General features: G+C 38.7%; 1 non-coding gene across 1 annotated transcript; it reads left to right on the plus strand.

Annotated features, from left to right (window-relative positions):
- Positions 1 to 10249: 10249 nt before the first annotated feature.
- trnav-uac lies at positions 10250 to 10321 on the plus strand. The gene has a single exon. It is a non-coding gene; the product is annotated as a tRNA-Val (tRNA).
- The last annotated feature ends 5160 nt before the right edge of the window (positions 10322 to 15481 follow it).

Raw genomic sequence — 15481 nt, forward strand, 5'->3', positions numbered from 1 at the left:
ATAATATTTTTCTGGGCTGCGTGGAGTGAGTTTTGCCACTCACCTAAACATCCCCCAAAAAGTATTAAAATAAAGACTCTCTAAAGAGGAAGAAAAAAAAATTCTCATCTGTTCCATGATAACTAAAATATACGAGTTAATAATAATAAATAATTCTTGCATTTGCTTTAGCGCCTTATAACATCTTCGAGACATCTCAAAGTGCTTCACAGAATATACTATAAAGTGAATTGGCTTCATATTTTGTGGGCGAAACGCTGCAGCTATTTTCGCACAGCAGTGTCCCACAAACAGCCGTGGATTGAGTGACTAATTTATTATTTTTAAGGAATTATTACCCCCGGAAAACTGACACACCAATTGACTAACGACTGCGTTCCTACGTACTGCTAGGTAAACAGAGGCGTGTGGAGTAAGGAAACTTGCCCAACGTTTCGCCCTGCTGGGAATCGAATCCAGGTTTCCTGCTTGAGAGGCGAATGCTCTAACCACTGAGCTACATACAGGACTCCACGAGTTGGTCGGTGGGAGGGGGGAAGGTGTGGGTGGAAGTAAACAGGGAGGTGGGAAAGGGGCAATACAATGCCACCAGTGCCTACTTGAGGTATGAGGGAAATTCAGTGTGAAGCTGATGATAGATAAATACTAACAGTCAGTGAAGGTTGGTGCTACTTTAAAGAATATGTTAATGGGATAACATTTATTCTCTACCTTATGTGTAATATCATCAAAGCCTTTCTGTTAATTGTGAAAATTAATTTCAATAGGTGTTTGTCTGGGAAATGAAAGTTAATATGTTTTGCCCTGATTCCCAAACCACTTACATTTTAACTAGCAGGCTACCTACCCTCATGGAATCAGTCATGTGCATGAATCAATCTTGTACATTTGCACACCATTGGGGTATAAACTGGATTTGCACCAGAACAATATTTCCACCAGGTGCCAGTAAAACGCTTTGCTATTTTTGTGTGTTGTGAAGAAGGCTTCCGAAGTGTGGATACATTAAAAGAGGCAGATTCTGTAGATGGACATCTGGAAAGATGAACAAAGAAAAATATAATTGTTGCTGCATCTCACACTGCCTGACCTATCAGCTTATTAAACAGAGTGCTGTAAAACTGGATAGGTGCCTGTACAGTTATTTTATTGTGATGTAGCACACTTCCCTTTGGAGAAAATGCTTTATTTTCAGTCCTACTAAAAGTATCCAGGGACATTAGTATTTTCTGTGTAAATATCATTAAATTCTCCTTTTGTTTAAAACTTAATTTCATAAATGTTCCACCGATTTGGGGTGCAAGGTCATGTTATTCAATATGTTAAGTAGAAGGTGTACAGGATGCACATAGTTTAATAATACATGATAACCATTGCAAGCACATGGTAATGGTAGGGTACAAATCCTTAAATATCTGTCTCCCTAGGTAGAGATAAAGTGAGACTTTACTACTATAAATAATGCAGTTATAAAGCTCTTTGCTGTTTAGCACATTACCTTTTAAACTAATCGGTGGAAGGCTATACAGACATTTGAGTAATGTAAGTTTTTCACCCACGCAAATTAACATATATGGGATGTACATGTTAAAAGCAATTAGGCATCCAATTTATCATATTTGGTGGTTCATGACCGTAATGAACGTTTACTCTCACACGGTTAAATCCCCATTAGAATTTCTGTGCTTTGATTTATTGGAAGTAACCTGCTGGGTAGAACATGGCTGTGGAGCTGATTAATGTCAGTTTCTGTCATCAGCTTCCACTTAGATTCTTGGCCAGCTCTGACGTTGCCTCCCTCAAGAAGTCTGAAATATTCATGAAAACATCCAGCAGCTTCCCTATGAGAGATTTTCAGAATGTGGCTATGGCAAAATCTGGAAGATGAATGGAAGTGAAATCTCACATTATTTTGCACAGTGCTCGTTTCTGTTACTGCCCTCTCTGGAGGAACACAGAAACACTGGGACCACACCAAGAAGAGAAACAAATTAATAGGATGTTAGCTGGTTTTATTACAAATGTCTCCTGTTTCCTGTGCTGTGTTTTCTGTGCTTGCATGCAGCTTGTCAGAATGGAAACGAATGCCTTAAGAGTTCCGTGCAGGGGTCTTAAAAAATTATAAGAAATTGGGGAAAACTCAATAAACAATATCTAGCAGCCCACCCTTCATTACCACACACGTACTCAGGCTTTCTCTGGTTTAACTTTATGAGATTCATTCTATACTTAATATAATGGAGCAAGATAAAGACGTTATTCACAGTCCATTGATTTCATGAGGAGTAGGCAAGGCAGCACTTTTGTTAGACGTCTCTGGTTTATTTTGTAGAAGCAGATCTTTCACTGAAATTATACCACTGCCATCGCAAATTGCAACATTTTCCTTGGTACTGAATCACAGCACTCATTGAAATATTTCAGACAATCTTTGTATTCAGTGAGGCCATTAACTGAAACAGTTACTTGCATTGGTTTGAAAAGTGATCCACTCTATAGCGAGGTCTCATGACTTCCACAGTTAACCCAATGTTTACCCCGGGTTTTAAAATTTAGGTTAAATCTATACAGTAAAACTGGAAGATAAATGTCAGCTTCAAGCCTCCTCCTGTTTATTTGCTGTGTCAACAATCATGCCATTCAGAACAACAACAACATACATTTGTATAGAGCCTTTCACGTCGGGAGGATGTCCCAAGGCACTGGGAAATCCCTTGCCCCCAAAATGTTCCCGCCCTCAGCCAACTTGCATCTAATTCTAAGGTATTCAGCTATGGTCTGTCTAAGTTAAGAAAAAAAATTACTTTCAAAATTTCTTTCCTCTCTTCCTCTCCTGAAGGACTTTTTTCCTTTTAAGAATATCATACCCTTGTCTGTAGAGCCTTGCTGTTCGGAATTGGCTGCCAGGTTAGTCAACAAATACAGTCACTTCCTTTTGCAATGAGTGTCAGTCAGAAGACTGAAGACCATAGATGATGTGGAGTCCTGTAGCTCAGTGGTTAGAGCACTCGCTTTGCAAGTGAGAGACCTGAGTTCAATTCCAGGCAGGGCGAAACCTTGGGCAAGTTTCCTTACTCCACACGCCTAATAATAATCCCTCCAAAACCAAAAACAATAATTAAATTGGTCATTTTCAATCTACGACTGTTTGTGGGACATTGCTGTGCGCAATTGGCTGCCGCGTTCGCCCACAAATATACAGTCAATTCACTTTACAGTGTGTTCTGTGAAGCGCTTTGGGACGTCCTCCTGACGTGAAAAGCGCTATATCAAATGCAAGGATTATTATTATTATTATGATAAGACCGTTCGCCTAATCCTGTCTTCCCCTCAGTCCACATTCTGCAAAGTACTTTAAGACATCCTCCTAAGAATTATTATGATTATTATTATTATTATTTTTATTATTATTCCTGCAGAGGTCACAAGACACTAATCAAGAACAAAATCCCTGGTTGATTCTCGTGTTGTAAGATTGCGCCCCCGAATTTGGTAAATTTACCAACAATAAGAAAATATCCTCTTTGCAGTGAAATTCTGTCTTGACTTTATTCTTCAGAAATAACAGCTTCTATGTACTGAACTGAATTTGTGACAAAACTGTAATAAATACTAATTGCTCCGATATCTTAACTATCACGCATAGAATTAGCTGGAATAACAGGAAGATACAGTGTTTAGCCTGTTCAGTTTGATTCATTGAAGCCACATTTCAATAGCCTTCTCCTAAGAATAATTTTCATGCGTGAAAGCTCGAATACAGAACCATATGCAGGTCTACCTTTGAGTTGACTGCACTTGTTAACTAGGGGTAAAGTGTAATAGGTTACAGCATAATATTTTGTGGAAACTGTCTGGTGACCTCTACCTCTTATAGGGTTATGTTGAAGTCATTTCACTTCCAGCAGTAGAGTTAGCGTGGAGCAGGAAGCCTGAATTATTTTCCGTGCTCCACATTGCATTGATCAGGAGCTGAATTTTGCAGCAATCAACTACAACAGCAGCAATTTTACATTTGTGTAGTGCCTTTCACATCAGGAGGACGTCTCAAGGCATTTCACAGAGCCAACTGGGAGCCTGAGCTGGGGGTGGGGGGAGTTGAGGACAGAGTGGGCAGGGGAAAAGGTGACTAAAAGTATAGTTGAATAGAAAGGTCTTAAAATGGCTTTAAGAGTGGGGAGGAAGGGGTGAGATGGAGTGACACCAGGTGGAGTTCTAGGGAGCGGGGGCAGAATGGCTGAAAGCTCACCAACTGATGGTGGGACAGACGATACAGAGCAGGCCAGTGTTTGCTCAGCAGATGGATCACTGGACTAGTAGAGTTGCAGGTCACAGAGATATAGTTGGGCAAGCTTATGGGGGGATTACCCATCAAAAAAATTCAATAATATGCATACTCTTTTGAAATTATACATCATCTGAGAGCTGTCAACAGATCTAAATCCATTTTCCGTATTCCAAATTGCATTAATTGGGAACTGAATTTTGTCATAACCAACAACAACAGAATTTATACACCTATAGAGTATCTTTCATCATAATCTTTACAACTGTCTGTTGTGAGTCTGACTGAACCTGAGATCACCCTTCACAGCAGCATTGGGAGCAGGGTTCCAATGTGAATTTGTTGCCTTAATCATGATCCATACTGCACGTTTGCCACAAATTCATTGCCAGGACTATTATCAAAACTCTTTAAATGGCCAGGAATCTGTCAGCGTGCCTCATTTGGTAACACTCTCGCCAGATAATTGCGCATTCCTTCAATATCCCGGCAACAATCTCGCCTCTGAGTCAGAAGATTGTGGGTTCAGGCCTCACACTGGGACTTTTAATCCATTTAGTCTAGGCTGAAACTCCAATACAGTACTTGGGGGGGTGTTGCAGTGTTGGAGGTGTCATCCTTTAGATGAAGCATTAAACCAAGGCCAATATACCAGCTCAGGTGGATATTAAAGATCCCATGCGGTAGTTGACCAGGGAGAGTAGTTTTTTCCTGGTGTGCTGGCCAATAATTCACCAAATAAAATTGGTCATTCACAATATTACTATTTGTGGGGCATCTTTGTGTGTAAGTTTTCTGCCACATTCGCTTGCATAATGCACAGTCACTCACAGGTATACTTAATTTGAATTATTTAGTAGTTCATCTTCATGATTAAAGTATGAAAACATTTCATACAGTTTCTGAGGCAAAACTATAAACTAATAATGATTTTTTGGGTTCTGCTGAAGCTCAGTGGCTTGAATGTATCTGTGTCATGGTGCTGAGCTCTATGAATATCCTCAGTGCAAACCTTATTTGTGTTGAGTTACTTTGTCTCAGACAAGAAACTAGTGTGGTTGTTGCAGGTATCATTTCCAGCGCTAGGCAAATGTTGAGAACAATTGTTAGTTTAGCACAGATGGTAGAAGTTGTATGTAGGTCAGAAGGTTGTGGGTTCAAGCCCCACTTTAGCGCATGAGTTAATCTGATACTTCAAAACAGTATTGGATTGCATTGTTGGAAGGGTTGTCTTTTGGAGAAAATGTTAAACTAAAGTTCTGCCTGCTTTTTCAGCTAGATGTTGATGATCCCCATGGTACTAAAGAGAATTTAGAACCATAGAAATTAACAGCATAGAATTAAATCATTCAGCCCATTGTAACTGTACCGGCTCTCTGAAAGAGCATTCTATTTAATCTATTTCTTCTGCCATTTTCAAGCCCTTTTATATTTCTCCTTTTCAGATATTTTGCTAATCCCCTTTTAAAAGTTAATATAGATTATTTTGCAACCATTGTTCCAGTTAAGGCATTCCATTTACAAACAACTCGCTGTGTAAAAATAAATTCTTCCAATCTTTCCCTTGGCTCTTTTGGTATTTATTATATATTTATACTCTCTAGTTATCGATTCACTAACCAGTGGAAATAATTTCTACCTGGTTACTTTATCAAAACCCCTCATGCAAACCTTTTCTCTGCCTTTGCCTTGAAAGCAAGTCATTACACTTCATTAGTAATTATGAGGTACATGGAGATGTTTTGACTTGAAATATAGGTGCTATAAAAATGCATGTTCTTTCTCTGCTGACCCTTGTTCAGTGAGCATGAATAATCATAGTCTAGGCTCTTATATGAAAACAACAGCAGGGGGAACGACTGGAGCTCTGCCAGTATACCTCTGGAACTATCATGAGGTGCAGTCAAAGAGAGGAAGGGAGAACATTTCAACTTATAGTCATTTTATAACTGTGTCAAATTGCTTCTCTAACATTACAGAATACTGAAGAGAAATCTAATTCTATTTAGTAAGAAAAACCTATGAAACCGTGAATAAATGATGCTTTATACTATGTACATGACTGTGTTCCTGGTAATCAATGGCAGATTATCGCTCAATAACCTTGAAGTAAATATATATCCCAGCCATTAATCCTTCAGTGAGGATGTCATCACATATCAGGTGTGTCTGGGAGGAGATTTTCCTCATGCCACTAAACGTGGAGATTTTGACAATGTGTGATTGTAACGGGATTTTATAAGCGCACATCATCAAAGTTACTACACTTGGTGGAATATCTCACCCAGAGTGTTCTGGCTGTCAGTTTCGGCTGAGACAGCATATAGTGACGAAGAGCAGAGCAAAAACAAAACAAAAGTGCCTCTCAAACTATACCACACAGATTGTAGGCTGTCTCATGGCTGCTAGTCGAACTTTGCTGGCACAAATGGCTACCATGTTCACTACAACAACAGTCAACAACAACTTGTCTTTATATAGTGCCCTGTGGTGCCTTGGAATGCTTAACAGTGGCAGAGTTTGATCCTGAGCTGGGGAGAGATGGGAAGTATCCGTAAGCATGGTTGAAGAAGAAGGTCTTGAGGTGTGATCTGAAGCTGGGTAAGGAGGAGACAAAGCAGTGGGTTTGAGGCAAAGAGTTCCAGAGTCTTGGGCCATAGTGGCTGAATGCATGGCCACCATTGGTGGAGCAGAGGGGACAAGGGATGTGCAGGAGGAGGGAACCAGCTGAGCAAAAAGGGACCATAGAGGAAATGGGTGTAAGCAGTCACTACACTTGAAAGCAATTACTTGAAGCACATTGTGACATTTCAATCCATTTCTGTAATAAAGTGCAATAAAAATGCATGACTTTCTATAAGAATAAAGCAGTGTATATGAGAGTGATTTCCAGCTCATGATCTTATCTCTGGATTCAGGTGATGGTTAGAAGCTACTGTGGTTCACCAATGTAAGATGTGATCACAATAGGCTTCAGAGTGAAAAGCTGCTCTGAATATTTCCATACAATGTCAGTGATAATAATAATAATAATCCTTATATTTTATATCGCCCTTTTCACCTTGGGAGCACATCGCAAATAATTAACAGGATATACTGCAAAGTGAAGTAACTGAGCAAATCGTGAGTGAACAGGGCAGTGGGCAATTTGTACATCAATGTCCCACAAACAGCCATGAAGTGAATAACCAATTTGATTCAGGTGATTGCTGTCCAGGACCTCAGGAGAAATTCCCTTTTCTTTTTGAATAGTGTCATAGGATCTTTAATATCCATGAGCAGTGCCCTGGAATAGTGCAGACCCGCCTGGCTTGGGAACCAGACTACCGAGACCGCCACAAAGGGCTGGCTCGATTCTGACATTCCAGTGCCAGGCATGTCACCTTGGAGTCAGTTCAGCTCCAAGTAGACCCCGCTTACCACCCTCACTTCAAGGAGGATAGTCACTAGTTGGTCGTTCATCAACGATGTGTTGGATGGCATTGAGGAGTATGGGCCTAGTGTATCTGTTCCTGGCCTCATATATGCATTGTATCTCCATAAACCTTATTGCTATGAGTCCATTAAATCTAGGTAGAAGGCCTCCTATCATTGCTCATATTTCAAAATATACAATTAATAATAATACAAGATGCAGTTGTACATCAAAGGTAAACATCATTATTATACAGTAGTAAATGAACATCTTGAAGTGCTTAACAAATAAGACAGGGAGCAGGGAGAAGGAAAGAAGTACAGATAGTGACCAAAATTAAAGACTAAAGTTATGTCATAAAGAAGGGTTTTAAAAGCAGGGGAAGACAAGTCAGATGAAATACTTGGAAGTGAGTCACAGAGTCACAGAGGATGTAATCTCTGAAGGCTCTGCAACCAATGACGGATTGGACAGAGCTAGGAATGAACAATAAATCAGTAACAACAACAACAAAAATTACATTTGTACAGCACCTTTCACATTGGAAGGACGTCTCAAGGAATCAAAGAAGTCAAGGACACCATCATGAGAGGGTCCATAACTAAGGAGGGCTGAGACTGTGAAAGGATTTAAAGTTGAGTGTCCAGACAGTTTTGTAATCACTTTGGCACCTCCTCACAAAGTGGAAAGGAGCTATATAAATATAAATCTGTACTGTATTGTATTGAACCAGGATGTTAAAGTCAATCTACTGGTATTAGTCACAATAATAAACAAATAGTTTTAACCAAAGATATTGGTTAAGTACATCCAAGAATGCCTTCAAGGAATGGAATTAAATCTTTTATACTGGAACTTAATCATCATTAAAATCAAATTAATGTTCAATTAAATGCCTTTACTTTGATTTCAACCTCTTTTTAATCTGTAATTACCTGTGAGAGATAGTGTTCAGTTGCTGTATAGCCTGAATATTAATTATGTGCCTGTACATGTATCTCTCACTATATAATGCATGGCCTTCAGCACAATACATTGCCCAGTGTTTATTGGTATTCCCTGTTATACAGGATCTTTATCATTCATACTAAGGATAGGTTGGCACATTGCTATCTTAGCATTTTAGAGGAAGTCTGCAAAACATGGGACAATTTGAAAAAAATCACCTAGGTAATTATTGTTAAATATGAATCTTACTGCATTCTTATTTGGCAAAATTTATACAACTGACATGTGTATAAAAAAATCTCTACTGAAGAAAAATTAAAATTGAACAAAATCGTTAATTTATGTTAGTAACCAGTACGCACAACTTGATTTTAAATTAACTAGGCTTATATACATTCTTTTTACGAAAATACAAGTGAGGTATGCTTTTATACCCAAAGAACATAGCAATTTCTGAAAATTATGAACTCGCCTTGAATCCACCAGTAAATATGTCTTTTGGCATTGCAATACATCTGAATTCTCAAGTGCTCTGGATTTCATAAGCAGCCATGGTGCCCTTGCAGCATTGTGGTACTTAGAACCTGCAGCTTGTTTCCGTTGAGATTGTGTAATGTAACACTTTTCAGCACTAACTGGGAAGCGGGTCTGTTTTTCCTCAAATTGCAGCCTTTCATCTGTCTATGTTTTATTCAAAAACCCCATTCTTTTTCCCTCTGGTGACACAAATCAAAAACAGTCAAGTGGCTGTCAACTCATGCCCAATATACTGATGAACTACAGTACAGTGTGTGACATTTAAGGAAAAATTAGAAGTGCAACATTTACAGGATCCTGCAACCAGCCAAGTATGGCTGAATTTTTTTTAACTCTTTCTTGGCTTTGAATCATAGAATTTTACAGCATGGATGGAGGCTATTCTACCATCATGCCTGAATCTGAAATAACTACCCATTAGCTAACATTAAGCTCACTAAGCTCTCACGCTGCTGTTAAATATTTTTATTTTTTTAAATATTTATCCAATTTTTTTTAGACAGCTAATTATGTATTCTGTTTCAACCTCCATTTTTGGTTGAACATTCTAATCCTGTCAGCCTTGCTCAGTTGGTAGTATTTTCGCTGCTGAGTTGAAAGCTTGCTGGTTCAAGCGTCAGTTGGACTTTGAGTTCATCTTCTATGCTTATTTCTATTTATTTATTTATGCTGAGACTCCAGGGGAAATCTACATTGTCAGAGGTGTCTTCCTTTGGATGAGACATTAAACCAAGGTCCCATCTGCCTGTTTAGGTGAATATTACAGATCCCAAGGCATTATATGAAAAGAGAAGGAAGATTCCTCCAGTGTCCTGCCAAACCATCTCCAATGAATTGGTCACTGAGGTGCATTGATTTCTGCATTTGACAACAAATGCACAGTTACTTTACAGAGAACTCTGTGAAGTGCTTTGTGAAGTTTTGATGTCATATTTGGAGTCATATCAAATCTAAAGATTATAACAATACCTCTGTATGTAAAACTAATCTCCTAACTTCTCCCTTCGTTTTTTAGTAAAGATATTAAATTTATTCCCTCTAGTTACTTACTCGTCAATTAATGGAGTCCTGTAGCTCAGTGGTTAGAGCACTCGCCTTACAAGCGAGACACCTGGGTTCAATTCCAGGCAGGACGAAACCTTGGGCAAGTTTCCTTACTCCACACGCCAAATAATAATCCCTCCAAAACAAAACAATAATAAATTGGTCATTTTTATTCCACGACTGTTTGTGGGACGCAGCTGTGCGCAATTGGCTGCCACGTTTCACCCACAAACATACGGTCAATTCACTTTACCGCATAATCTGTGAAGTTCTTTGAGACATCTAGAAGACGTGAAAAGCGCTATATCAAATCATAGAATCATAGAACCGTACAGCACAAAAAGAGGCCATTCGGCCCATCGAGTCTGTGCCAGCTCTTTGAATAGAGCAATTGATGTCAATCCCACTTCCCAGCCCTTTCCCCATAACCCTGCAAACCCATCCTCCTCAAATACCTATCCAACGCGTTTTTAAAAGTAGTTATCGAATCGGCCTCAACCACCCTTTCAGGCAATGCGTTCCAGATTCGAACAACTCGCTGCGTGAAAAAAATTCTTCTCACCTCCCCTCTGCTTCTTTTAGAGACTATTTTGAATCTGTGACCTTGAGTCACCGACACACCCACCAGGATTATTATTATATTATCCCCATGCAAGGATTATTATTATTATTAATGTTATTATTATAGTGGAAATAGTTTTCTCCTGTTTACCGTATCAAAACCCCTCAATCTAGTCAAAACAGCACCAGTTTATGATAATATTAATAATAATAATCCTTGCATTTGACGTAGAGCTTTTCACATCTTCTAGACATCTCAAAGCGCTTCACAGAGTAGACTGTAAAGTAAATTGACTGTATATTTGTGGGCAAAATGCAGCAGCCAATTGCGCACAGCAGTGTCCCACAAACAGTCGTGGATTGAAATGACCAATTTATTATTTTTTTTTGGAGGGATTATTAACAGGGGTGTGGAGTAAGGAAACTTGCCCAAGGTTTCACCCTGCCGGAAATCGAACCTAGGTCTCTCGCTTGCAAAGCAAGTGCTCTAACCACTGAGCTACAGGACTCCAACCTTTCCTCATAACTAAAACCTCGCTTTCTTTGCAACAATCTTCATACTAATTTTCTGTAAGAGTTCAAATTGCATTTGATAAACTCCCAATAAATATTAAAGGAATGTGGAAAATAATGTTCATCACTGGAATTCTATGTGAACCTAATTATTTATGTGCAGTGCTCTCCTCACTATTGAGCAAGAGCAATTAATCATGGTAAAACTAGCTCAGGCAACTCAGTCAACTGCTGGAAGCAACTGGTTTAATAATAATAACATTTTATGTAACACCTTTGATGTCGAGAGGACATCTCAAAGCACTCCACAGGATAAACTGTAAAGAGTAATGACTATGTGGGTTTCACTTCAAGCAGTGTAAACTCAATACCATGGAGGCTGGTGTGGGACATAGAAATGTAACATTGGTGTAATAAAAGGTGTATTTGTGAGGTTAGCATCAACAACTACTATTTGCATTTACTGTATATAGTGCCTTCTTATAGAGTAACATCCAGGATAGCTTTACAGAGATTATGTGTGGAAGGAGGGAGGTGACCATAGACAAAGTTGAAGAGGTAAGCTTTTAGATGACTTTTGAATGTAAATACAGGGTGAGATGTGGTCATGTCACATATCTCTATTATATTTAAAAGGATCTGAACTCTGCCTCTGGTGGATGTTCCAGTTGTTCTGGAAAGGGTTGATTCTGACAATGACCAGAAAACTGAGGAAAAATGTTCCCAATCTTGAAAAGCACAGAATGTACCCCGAAAATTACTACTGAAAAATATTACCAGATACATTTTTTTATTCATCATCTACTTTAGCCTTGTAACAATCCCAGAACTGAAAGCCGTCTGTTTTCAATATTTATTATTTTTATGCTTGAATATTTCACTAGTTTTATTTCACGGTTATTCTAACTAGCATTAAATCTTTCTCCGTTCAGATGGAGATCTGAGACTTAGAGTGTTTTTTCAGTAAGATGCAGTTAATGTCTTAAATCATTCCATTGAAATGAGTAGATTTCCAGATCAGAACAGTTACTATTTTTATTATTAGAGATCCAATCCTTGTTCCTTTCAACCTTCCTCTTGTGCTATTTTATCATGAATTTAATTTTCCTCCGGCCGAGCCTGACAGATTAAAATAATTGGACCACGATGAGCATTTGGATTTATTGCACAGACTTAATCATTTTACATGAATTGGTCTTAAAGGAAAAGATATCCATCATATTGCTCGTTTTCAAATCTTGCAAGAAAGACAAACTATTAAGTAATAAAATCTGGCCCTAATGTTCATTCACAAAGAGGACCAGAATTCTTCAATTACACTGGACACTTGTTCCTTTGATGATTTACTTACTTTTACTTTCCTGTACCTTATGTTGTGCTCATAAATGTTATTAGTTTCTAAGTACTAGATTTAGTTCTGTATTTTTGACTGTAAGCCTTCATCTATACACAACTATTGCAGTACATCCTATGCAGTGTTTTTATTTCATATGCAGGCAGTATTTTGTTTCTTTAATCTTGTTCCAAGAAATATTGTCCTAAACAGATCATTTGAAAGAGAAAGAAAACTTGCATTCTATTGTGTCAAAACATTTCAAGCACTTCACAGTACTTACTGAACGCAAACACAGCACCAGCATTGTCCAGCAAACAGCTACAAGTTCAACGGCCAATTTATCCTTTGGATTCTTATCTAGGACACCAGGAGAAACTGATTTTTTTCAAATAATGTCACGTGATCTTTAACGTTCATCTGAACAGGCAGCCAAGACCTCAAGAAATGGCAGCATTGCCCCAATAGTGCATTAGTGGGTGTCAGCCTGGCTCATTTGGTGGCACTCTCACCTCTGAGTCAGAACATTCAAGCCCCACATCGGAACTTTGAACTCATATAGTCCAGGCTGAACACACCAGTGCAGTGCTAAGAGGTGCCATCTCTCTGATGAGACATTAAACTGATGTCCCTACACTTAACAGTATATCTCGTGAAGTTCTTGGACACATTCTCCTGATGTGAAAAACACTATACCAATTGCAATGATTCTTCTTCTTGTTATTAAAGTATCAACCTGGACTGCAAGTTCAAATAACAACACTGGGCATGAATCTACAACTTTCTCACCCAGAGAAAAGTCTTACCAAATGAGCCAAACTGACTTTCAGTTTGATTCTTATTTAAATAAAAAGAGTGGGATCCTAAATGCTGGGAGTGTAATATTTGTGGTCTCTCATTGCAAGATCCACATTTGGTTGGAACTGTGCCATGTAAAGAAAAGGAAGTCATACCAGGCACGTATCTTAAACACAAGCTTGATTGTAATCTTTCTGGGTAAAGTTCAGAATTTATAAATTAACGCTGTGTCGTGTCCCAGAGAGGAACTGTAATCACTTGACATTTTTCAGAGATTTCCGAATAAAACAGGATGGTCACAAATGAATTAATTTCACCTACATGCCCTGTGCACTGAGCATGAACCTCTTTACTTTAATTAGGTTAGATTCTCAGAAATATCAGATTACAAAAGGCTACAAGAAGCAACTGATACGTTTGTGAGAAACAAGAGCGTTTCAAAATGTCTGAGAGGAAGTTCAGGCTAACATCTGGATTAAAGTGTTGATGGGGCCATTAACAAACATGAAATGCTCTACTCCACACGTAATGATCATCCCACTGAGGATTGCTGTGTAACCACATCCAACAGAATAGGCCTACAAAATCCTTAAAATTCAAATGGTTATCTTTAGGGATGATAAACTATTTTATGTAGCATTCTGGTAAAGTCTAATTGATGGCCAAAATACAATAATCCTTGTATTCAACATAATCTCAAAGCATGGTCTCAAAGCGCTTCATAGTATTTCACTGTGAAATGTCATGACAGTATTTGTTGGTGAACATGGCAGCCATTTTGCCACTAGGATCCTTAACAGGCAGATGGACTCTTGGTCTAATATCTAATCCGAAAGACGACACCCGCAGCACTGTATTGGAGTGTCAGCCTTGACTGAGTTCAAAGTTTTGACATAGGGCTTGAACCCATAATCTTCCAACTCACAGTGCTATCGTAGAACCAAAGAATCATAGAAATGTACAGAACAGAAAAAGGCCATTCAGCCCATCATGTCTGCTGGCTCTTCTAAGAGCAATCTTTTCAATCCCATTTACCTACACTTTCCCCATACTAACTGAACCAGACTGACATCTAATGCAGCCTGATGGATAAATATGCAACTTCTAACTGAGGTTATTTTTTGTTATATTTTTGATTCTGAGCTTAGTCTCTATTTCTATCTCTGGGCAAATTCATTTATATTCCATAATTTTGCAGATGTTTCACAGTGTGTTCCATTGGAGCTCTTTGAGATGTCCTCCTGAAGTGAAAGGTGCTATATCAAATGCAAGGGTCATTACTATTTTAAGACTCAAAATGAAAAGAAGGGAAACAGAGGTTTTCACATAACTGTTCTTCACACATTAATGTATAGTGCACAGAAAGAACATCACAGTGAGTTCAAAAACATGTTGTTCACTAATGCATTATATCCACAGAATAAAACGTTTGAAAGTGTTAGCAGCTGTGAGGTATAATCCAGTGGAATTTCTTAACTAAGAGATCCAAGTGGGATTACTTATAGTTACAGGAAGTACCCCAGATTGTCTCGAGGGGACCCTGCTCTGAGAATAGATCAAGTTGGTACATTCCTGCAAGTCGGCATCAGGGAACTTCTGGATTTATTAATTGAGAAATTATATTAAGAAATACCGCAAAATTGACCTCAACTTGTGGCAGACCCCAGTGTATACATTTAATATGATGTCTCATTCTTCTCTTCAGCACATTGCCTCCAGGGTAAGTTCTAATCATTTTCTACCACATGGAATATTGTCTCTTCACCCGACCTGATGATTTGACATATCTTTTCCCGAATCTTTCCATAAGCTTTATCCAATACAAATTCCTACATCTGATTCAAATTTTCCAGATCTTAACTTATAGCAGACCTTATCCATCTGCTACAATGACCGAAAGGTGCTAGGCCCTGGGAGGAATGCTCACCAACCATCTATGTAAACCCACGAGGCCCCGCACCACTCAATCTAGTTCAGACTTGGGAGCAATATCCTGAGCATCGTTCCCCTCCCCTGGTTTCACAAGACACTTTGGCATCTGATCTGA

Source organism: Callorhinchus milii, unplaced genomic scaffold (genome assembly GCF_018977255.1).
Source record: "Callorhinchus milii isolate IMCB2004 unplaced genomic scaffold, IMCB_Cmil_1.0 Scaffold3, whole genome shotgun sequence".
NCBI lineage: Eukaryota > Metazoa > Chordata > Chondrichthyes > Chimaeriformes > Callorhinchidae > Callorhinchus > Callorhinchus milii.